Here is an 11,010-nt window from a genome sequence, read left to right as displayed (position 1 = left end):
GGGTAATATGCCCAGTTCGTCCCCATCGGTTGCATTTCTTCTGTCCATCCTCACGAGTCTTTCTCTCAGATCCGCCTCGACTATCTCTGGTGCCATCCTTTCTAGTACCACTAGAATTTGCTGCATATGCCTCCTTCGAACTGCGTTTTCTGTCGCGCTTCTCTTCAGTCTCCTTCCTCAAGCTCTCGCACTTGCGCTTCTTTGTAACTTCTGTCTTAGTCTAAGAACGCCCCGACCGTTCAGATTTCGCATCTGCTTTGGCCTTGCCCGATGACTTCCCGGTTTCCTCCTTTTTATCGAGACTACCTTTGCGAGCAGCGTCATCGGCTAATGATTTTGCCAATGTAGTAGCCTCTAGATAGGTGGTAGGTTTCGCGGATGTAACCATACTGCGAATTCGTGGCGACAATCCCCAGATATACCTTTCTACCTTTACATACTCAGGAGTAACCATTCGTGGAACTAACCTCGCCAAGTCGTTAAAACGAGAAGTGTAAGCTCTGACATCCAGACCTTCCATGGTTAGATTCCAGAAGTCTGTCTCGATTTTCTGAATTTCACTGCGCGGGCGGTACTCTTTCAGGAGCATCTCTTTAAGTTCGTTCCAGGTCAGACCGTAGGCAGCGTCTTCACCCAAAATTTGAACTTGCGAGTTCCACCAGGACAGCGCTTCATCAAGAAAAGAGCAAGAAGTATATCTCACTCGTTGATCAGCAGCACAACCACTGATTGCCATGACAGATTCCATCTTCTCAATCCACCGGGTGATATCTAAGGGTCCTTTAGCACCGGTAAATGATCGTGGGTTACAGCCCTGGAATGTTTTATATGTACATCCGTGCACTGTTCAATAATGTTAATAAAAATCAAGAATTCATTCCAATGATAATATAACACATGAACTACGAAAACTTTCCGATCATATTTTACCTGGAGGATTTCCATTATGTGCCCCACCAAAACCTTGCCCACGAGCACCACGTCCACGTCCCTGACCATCATTAGCATTGAGTTGGTCCATGGCAGTATTAACATGTTGGGCTATGAGTTGAGCCAACTCTTCCGGTGTGGTAGGTATTCCGGTACCCTGTCTTGCTTTTGGCGGCATTTCGTCGTTTCTATTATCATAAAAATAATATCCACATAAGACGATAACCAAAAATAATTCCATCATTAAATGTTAGTGGACCAAACATAACGCATGTAAAATATCCACATATTAATGAGAAAAATTTTAAACCAAAAGTATATCATTGGTATTTATTATAGAAATTATTTAAACTCGTTTTCAGTACAAAAGACTATTCTTGGTATGCCTACATCGACATCCATAAACAAGTTCATATGAAATTCCCAAATAATATCCAAAAAAAGAATCTGGCACGCAGGCCACAATCACAAGAACATAAAACATAAAAAAATGTCTAATAGTACAACCCATCAAACAACGAAACAAACAAACAAACAAACAGCTAACATCAACACCTCAAACCTAGAGACTCAAACATCTCCTGGACAAGCTTCTCCAAATCCACAACCCTCCAATGCATCTCATCTCTCGCGATGTTGTCTATAACCTTCAACTCCTCGTGATCGTCCATCTGTTCCTCGAGGTACTTAGCCTTTCCTTTGGCTAGGTCTTTGCGTAATGCGGCGAGCTATCGATCACAATGGCAATATCGATCTACCCCGTCTCCAGCAGGCCTAATCCTCTTCCTACGACGATAATAAACTAACAGCGGTGTTGAAGAAGTGCGTGACTCTAAAACAGACAAAGAAGACTCAGACAAAACAAGCGGAGGGATCTCAGTAGCAGGCTCGATCACAGCAGCAGGTGGGACGACTGATGGTTCTAAGGGTCGAGCCGTGACGATAGTGGCGTCCACCACTGGTGCGATACTAGAAGATCCTCCGACAGTAGGAACACTCCTGATCACGTCATCGATAACTGGTACAGTGCCAGATGATCGTCCCGTCTCATGGATTGAGAGAGGTACATCATCATCATCATCTATCCACCCGTTGCTAGTGAAAGCGCATCCGGGGTCTCCCTGGCTGGCAAAAGCAGTAGGGTTGACGTGGAAAGATGAGGTAAGCTCAGTAGTAACAATCATCTGTGAAGCCGTGATAGGTGTCTCTGGCAGCGTAGGTCTAGGTGAAGTCTCGAAATCTGGCTCGCTACTTGAGTCTTTGATCTCGATGACCTCGTGCTCGTGCGACATCTGTGACACACATATAACCGTACAAGTAAGTGCGTAATCAACATAAACAGTAACAAATAAGGTCAAATAAACAGAAAATCACGTATGCACATAAAACACATAATGGTTTTCATACATGATAAAATATTTTCTATGTTTATTTAAAAATCCTGGCTTCGAGAATTTTGGACTTTATATTTCAAAATTCTCCGGTTGAAGTATAGTGTTTTTCCGCGAAAACATCTAGTTCGCTAACAACCAATGGCTCTGATACCAACTTCTGTCACACCCCAAAAACGTCGCAGCGGAATATAAAACGTAGTGGTGACGGAAGTTGGTGCCCATTTATACCTTGTCGAACGATGCACTCTTTTGTTGGACATTTTGACATATTTTAAAACATAAATAGTAAACATTACATTTTTAAAAGTCACGACAGAACCACATAAGTTAAGTTGTTTTGATCCTCGCGGATCTTATTACAAACGTCCCAGAAAGTTTAAAAGATGTCCAACATATTTAAACGAAACGACAAGCATCATCATACACAAGATACGCCATGATTTCCCGAAGCCGAACTCAGGTACCTGTAGAACACGTTAAAAATCAAGTGTCAACACAAAGGAAGGTGAGTTCACGTATTCACTTACTACCAATTTTATTTCTAGGAAAACTTTCTGATTAGGTATTTATTAAAAAACATCCATATAAATTTTAGAAAGTCCGTTTTACTTCCTCATTAAAATCCATGGGCCTTCCGCCGGTTCATCGATCCGACAACTGTAATATATATTACCCTGGTTTTGTATATTAAATTATTGCGTCAACTTTCAGACTCGTATGTTAGCTAGACGATACGAACTATATATTAACCATGCAGGGATAATCAAAGCTAGACAATAAACAAAATATTAATTCGTCGCTTGACATTGACACGGGGGGACCGGTCACGACGGGATTGTCAACCCGATAGATCTACCAACAATTCATCGCGTGCAATACTTAACTTATTAAACGACATCATGGGTGCAGGGTTCTTTCTCGAAGAACAATATGATGTCTGCCTCACGTAAAATATATATATCCTACTAATATGATAATTTAATACACGACGTTATACGAATTCCCCTTATTCTCCATCATATGAGACCCAGTCAAGAATTCGTCCCCAACCGTACGGTCTTGTATCACTTAAGAAATACCGTACATACAATATTCATTCATCAAAAACGTTTTACTTCGAAACGTATAACTTATCAAATCTCATATATTTTCAGCGAAAATATATATTTTATATTAAAAGGTATGTTTTATTTCGAAAGCATTATTAAACCCTTTTAACGATGTGTTCTACCCCCAAAATATACATAGCAGTAAAAAGAGGGGTTTAGTGACACTCACCTTTGGGTGCGTATTTTAATACCGCAAGCCCAGAGATTGATTTTCTACACGTCCTAATATAGGAACGATTCTAAATCAATATACATAACACAAAAATTCTAAGTTTCTCCGTTTCTTAGAATTATCACATAACTTTGAGTTTTTCTCGAAAAGTTGTCATTTCTGACTAGGTTGGCATGTTATTATATGTATATAAGTCCATATATATATATATATATATATATATATATATATATATATATATATATATATATATATATATATATATATATATATATTCATGATTTTTGCGACTTGAACGGTTTTATTGGTGACCATTAGTGTGTAAATCCGTTAACTCTCCCGTTTATACACAATATATCTAGGATTTGTGCGTTGTAATATATATATATATATATAAATAAACGTTCACATAATCTAATACTGAACACGCGAAATATTACTAACTTATCTATTTTGTCATTTTTAAAGCAAATATACATAAAACATCTCATATGTACCAAATTTCATGCTCGACAAACAAGTTACATATTTAACGCAATTTTACCGTTTCTACCGCACAAAACGTACATGCGTACATGCATAGTCTAAATTTCCCACTATCAAATTAACACTTAACATATTATCATATTTACATGTTTAAATTACTTAACACATTTTATCACATAAGGTTTACTCAAAATTTACCCATACTAGTGTTCATTAAAAATGCGTATTTCAGCGATTCAGTAACGTTTTCGGGCGTCGGAAGTCACGTATGACCAACCAAACACCGAGTAAACTTAAAATTAGTTAAAATACTTATTTTTAAACTAAAAACATCAGTTTATTTACTGATCTAATTCAGTTTTACAAAAATCACTCGAAAACCCGATTTTTGACCGTTTTAACGCATAGTTTTGCGTTAAACGTTACCATAACCATCCCAACTCGAAACGACTTGATATTTTAGCACAATACATGTTATTTACTGATTAAAATAGTGGTTTTAATCAGATTAGTGCAGTTTTTGTATAAGTCACATAAATCATACGATTTCACGTATTTTACAACTTTTAATGCACCAAGTACAACATGCAAAGCTAGTATACATTATGACAAAGTTATAAGTCACTAAACACCTTAACATAACTCCATTTTAATGCTTATAATCTGCTCATAACCGATTTTTACTCAATCACACTCAAATCACCTTTTTAAGATCATATATCATCATGTATGTCTAAGTATATGCATCTAATATGCTCATATCACAACTATATCATCAAATATGATCTTAATACATCAAAACCTTACTAATATCCTATTCTTCCAAATATCATACATATCACTTTAATCATTCATGTTCATTCATACTTAAATCGTTCACTTTTAAGTTTACACAACAACTTTAACATGCATGCATACATATATACATATATATATATATACGGTACACATATACATATATATGAACTTCCAAAAGTTCACTTTTCATTATATTCATCACATGACTATTTTTAAAACATTGTTATATGATACTATTTCAACACATGCATGTACTTATCTTTCAAGATTCAACTTAAATCAATCAAAGATCTTTAAACAAAATCAAAATATAACTAAACACATACATCTTCATAACTTTCGGCCATATACACATACACACACATACCCATTTTTATTTTGTTCAAAACTCGTTTGTTTGAAATTTTCAAGTAAATGTTTAAATTTCAAGGATCAAGAGAAACTTTTTACTAACTTCTTTATCAATATGAATCAAGAACAATGTTTATTGAAACATGTTATACCTTCAAGAATTTAGTTGGGTTTTTTATAGAAGATGGTGATATGAGACTTGGTTTTGCTTGAAACTTGCTTGAAATCACTTCCAAACCTTCTTACATTTGAATCAAAATCTTCAATTCCTTTAGTGATTAAAAACTCAAGAACCGGACGGCTTACTGGCAATAGTTCTCCAAAGCTTCTCGATTTCATCTGGAAACTGATTTGCATGGTGCCATGTCACGTAATAAAGACTTTTTAATAATCTTTCCTTCCACCCGGATTTTTGCAGTTTCCAGAAATCTAGATTTTCGATCCATGGAGCCATGCATGTTAGAACCTGATGTTGTGCGATTATATCAACAACAACCATTGTCTCTGCATGATTTCTTCGCAAAGAAGATGACTCAGTAATAGCCTACCGTAAATTAAGCTAGTGATTTACGTATATATGGATTGTAATTATTGTATTAATCACATTTATTTCCTTTCCAAGTATAGGATCATTTGTACATCTATATATTGTATCTTTATTATCAATAACAACTCGATTGATTAGTCCTAATATGTTATCAGCCAAATAAGGCGATCCTACTGACGTGATGTCGTGGTCACAATCAAATTTAATCCAATTACAACTAAGTAGCTAGTGGTAAGTGGGTATCGAACACAGGGAGTTTGTGGAATATGTGTTATCTAAGTGTATATCTAACTTGACTAAATTAATCTAATTGCAAATAATATAAATTCAAGAGTGGGTTTGATTGGTTGATTTTTAAAACTAAGACTACTAATCTAATTGCAAAATGGAAGTGTTTTGGTTGTAAACGAATTAGAGACGAGTGACCATCTTTAGTTTCCGGTTTGCTTCGACATTTATGCTATCATTCCACTAGAAAGAACTACATAGACATAGTTCATGTGTGTTTAATTGCAGTGATGAAAGGGAACTAAGTACTCAGATTCCTAGAACGTGAGGTTGTTACCTGATGACCAATTAACCCTTACCCAATCCTAATTCTACCCATGATATCTCGATTGCCAACGGCACCAAGAACGTATGGTTTCAAACTAGATTAACATAAGAATCAACAATTTACAAACAATCAAACACACACCATAACAAATAAATCATAAAGACAAAGTTTGTTATTCTAGAAATAAGGAATTCAAGCACAAAGTCTTACATAACCTTCAACCAAAGATGATCACCATAAGTTTAGACACTCATGACTTGGACAATCATCATCACATACATATCAATGTTCATAGGAATTAAAAACACTAACAAGATGTTTAGAAAATTGTTTCAAGCTCTCAAGAACACCCAAAATTCGTCTCCAATTGTTGTGTAACCAAATGGGATTGATTAGAGGTGAAAGGGCATCATAAATCCGCATTAAAAGGTGGAAGTTACACATTTACGTAGGTCAGCGCCGTAAGCTACGGTGGCCACCGTAGCTTACGGTGGCTTGGAATGGCTTACGGTGGCTTTAAACTGTGATACGGTGACAAAAAGTGCCAGTCGGCGCCGTAAGCTACGGCCCTTGCCGTAGCTTACGGCAGGCTTCAGCATGAAAACTTGTTTTCAGCATAACTTTTTCGTTTCAACTCCGTTTTCTTCACCGTTTTCGCCTACGTTCTCGTAATTTCGCCCTCTATCATGCTATCCTCTTAATTCTTCAATTCCAAAAATTGATTTTTTCATTGATGCTCCAAATCACTTCCCTTTTAAGCTCTATTTGCACCTGCACGTCCAAACAACTAGTAGTTACCAAGTTCAAACAATTAAACGTGTAAAGCATGGGATTTTAATCTTTTTAAGGCACTTAAGGGTTGTCCTACGGACCACCCGTCACATCCCCACACTTACCCGTTGCTTGTCCCAAGCAACTCATTCACTAACCAATTCAAAACCACAAGCGATCAACATGCAAACCAAGCTAAAATGTACCATCCTTTTACTAACTTTTTATCATACCACAAGACACACCCCTCACAACAACTCTCGGTGACAAGTAATATTAGCAACATTATGCTAACACGCTCAATGCAAGTGTGTGATTGTGCGACAATAAGCTTGTATACAAATCAAGTTTCCTCCTATCAAATACCTAGCATGCTTATGAATCAAAAGGACTTACGGGTTATAACAGGGCTATGTGTAAAGGTAGGAAAATGGTGGGATATATATGCAAGAGCTAATTGATTTGACCCGGTTTTTATTTCTACTACTAAACAAAGCAAACATCAACTATATACACAACTTCTTCAACATTCTCAACTACTATTGCAACTAAATACTTCTTTTTTTTTTGTATTTTTCTCATATTTTTCTCTTTCTTTTCTTTCTTCTTTTTTTCATTTTCTTCATAACACATAAAACTCAACAATATATACAAGAACATCAACAATCACAAACTAAATTCCTAAACCGGGTCGTTTCAATAGGTAAAGTTTTTTTTTTTTTTTTTTTTTTTTTTGTAAGAAGTAGGTTTGGGTCACAACCGAATAGTATAAGGCTCAAACATGGCTTTCTAAAGACTAAACCCCCACCCCTCACAATACCAAGCTCATATATGTAACGTATGAGGTCCAACCCCCAATTCCCACACTCTCACACATTCGAACGTGGCTACCTAAAAATCCCTATCATTTTCACAAGCATGCTAATCCTAGGCTTCAACAAGAATTCGTACACAAGTTCTATTAACACAATACAAACACCGCCACTCAAAACAAAGAAATATTCTCTAATAATCATATGTGGCTCAAACACTCACCAAGAAATGACTAGAAAGGGGTGTCGGTGTGTCAAATGGAACAATATCAAGTTTTCAAATTTTTGACACTTTTACTTGGTTTTACAAAAAATATTAACTTCTCAAAAATTTCCCCCCATCCCCACACTTGGGATACATTGTCCCAATGTATGGTTTTGAGGGAAAGATCGCTTTCAACAAAAACACCAACATTTGCTTTACATCTCGAACCCCAAATTTCTGTTTTTTCATTTTTTATTTTATCAACTAATACCAATATTTTAATACTAAAGAACATAACAAGACTAAGGAAAGAGTACATTGACCTGGTGAAGTTTGACACAACAGATGTTGTAGATAATCCGACTTCCTATCATCACCTTCACACAACTCTCCGCACATCTTCCCCACACTTATCTAAAAACACCTTGGGTTGCCTCCCAAGCAGCGCTAAAGTTTAAGTCTTCAGCCCGACCGTACCTGATATGTCTCAAGGTGGTCTCAATGCATATTTACCTTTTTCGTTGCTGATGTAAGCACGGTGTTTGATTCTTCTATTGTGTGTGTGCTTTGTCACGTCCCATCTTTCTTTGCAAAATTCTTTAAATCCACATTTTCCTACCGAATTTCCAACAAATGCTCGGTAGTTTACTCTACACTTCACTACTTCATTTTCTGTGCCCAACAAATCCAAACTCTCCCATAAACATAACTTATGAATGAAATCTCCCACATCATGAAGTGCCACCTTCCTAGTTTCTAAACATGCATCCTTAACACTCTTGGTTTCCATAACCACCACAGCCGGAGAGTTGTAATCAACTTTGATTGGTTCATCAAGTAAAAGGCCCTCAACTTTGCTCTCCATAGGTGGTTCCTCCACAATAATTTCAATTGTATATTCCTCATTTGGCCCTAATAATTCAGTTTCAAGTTCGGGAGGACTCACAACCTTTTCTTCTACATCACCCATAGGTGTCATTTGTTCAATCTGCACATATATCCAGTGTTGTTTTGCTTGACATTTTTCCAATATCGACGTCCCTGACCTCATCTCTTTCACCTCTTTTGGTAACAAATCATATTTCCATTCCAAAAGTTCTACTCGTTCTTCCATTGACAAATGAGGTTTTATTAATTCTTTTTCAACATGAACCATGTGTCTCTTTCTCATCATCTCGTCAAGACTTTCAGATTTATGTGACTGATAGTGCAAAGTAGGTTGTTGGGTTACCCATTCATAACCATACTGATCAAATGTATACTGAGCATGATAATAGTCTTGATCGTACATCTAAGGGCCTTCATATGAATATGAAAGTTGGGAATATTCATAATAATCACCATAATCGTACTTCTCTTGGTAACTCATTTTTTTTAATCCCCTTAATGTTCGCTCAATTTCCGGATCAAATGCCAATGGTGATAGCTTGTGGGAGCTCCTAGTACGCATGCACCTGTCAATACCTGCACACTAACACACCCAGCGTAAACCAGAAAAATAACAAACTTAAAAAGAAAAAAAAATAACACACGTTGCGCACTACTCCCCGGCAACGGCGCCAAAATTTGACGTGATGTCGTGGTCACAATCAAATTTAATCCAATTACAACTAAGTAGCTAGTGGTAAGTGGGTATCGAACACAGGGAGTTTGTGGAATATGTGTTATCTAAGTGTATATCTAACTTGACTAAATTAATCTAATTGCAAATAATATAAATTCAAGAGTGGGTTTGATTGGTTGATTTTTAAAACTAAGACTACTAATCTAATTGCAAAATGGAAGTGTTTTGGTTGTAAACGAATTAGAGACGCGTGACCATCTTTAGTTTCCGGTTTGCTTCGACATTTATGCTATCATTCCACTAGAAAGAACTACATAGACATAGTTCATGTGTGTTTAATTGCAGTGATGAAAGGGAACTAAGTACTCAGATTCCTAGAACGTGAGGTTGTTACCCGATGACCAATTAACCCTTACCCAATCCTAATTCTACCCATGATATCTCGATTGCCAACGGCACCAAGAACGTATGGTTTCAAACTAGATTAACATAAGAATCAACAATTTACAAACAATCAAACACACACCATAACTAATAAATCATAAAGACAAAGTTTGTTATTCTAGAAATAAGGAATTCAAGCACAAAGTCTTACATAACCTTCAACCAAAGATGATCACCATAAGTTTAGACACTCATGACTTGGACAATCATCATCACATACATATCAATGTTCATAGGAATTAAAAACACTAACAAGATGTTTAGAAAATTGTTTCAAGCTCTCAAGAACACCCAAAATTCGTCTCCAATTGTTGTGTAACCAAATGGGATTGATTAGAGGTGAAAGGGCATCATAAATCCGCATTAAAAGGTGGAAGTTACACATTTACGTAGGTCAGCGTCGTAAGCTACGGTGGCCACCGTAGCTTACGGTGGCTTGGAATGGCTTACGGTGGCTTTAAACTGTCATACGGTGACAAAAAGTGCCAGTCGGCGCCGTAAGCTACGGCTTACGGCAGGCTTCAGCATGAAAACTTGTTTTCAGCATAACTTTTTGGTTTCAACTCCGTTTTCTTCACCGTTTTCGCCTACGTTCTCGTAATTTCGCCCTCTATCATGCTATCCTCTTAATTCTTCAATTCCAAAAATTGATTTTTTTCATTGATGCTCCAAATCACTTCCCTTTTAAGCTCTATTTGCACCTGCACGTCCAAACAACTAGTAGTTACCAAGTTCAAACAATTAAACGTGTAAAGCATGGGATTTTAATCTTTTTAAGGCACTTAAGGGTTGTCCTACGGACCACCCGTCACCTACCTCTCTTCCTTCCTCTTTCGATCTTCCCTTTCTTACCCTAGCTACCGTCGCCGCC

Source organism: Helianthus annuus, chromosome 5, assembly GCF_002127325.2.
Source record: "Helianthus annuus cultivar XRQ/B chromosome 5, HanXRQr2.0-SUNRISE, whole genome shotgun sequence".
NCBI classification, from domain to species: Eukaryota; Viridiplantae; Streptophyta; class Magnoliopsida; order Asterales; family Asteraceae; genus Helianthus; species Helianthus annuus.
Note: the sequence above shows the minus strand (reverse complement) of the source record.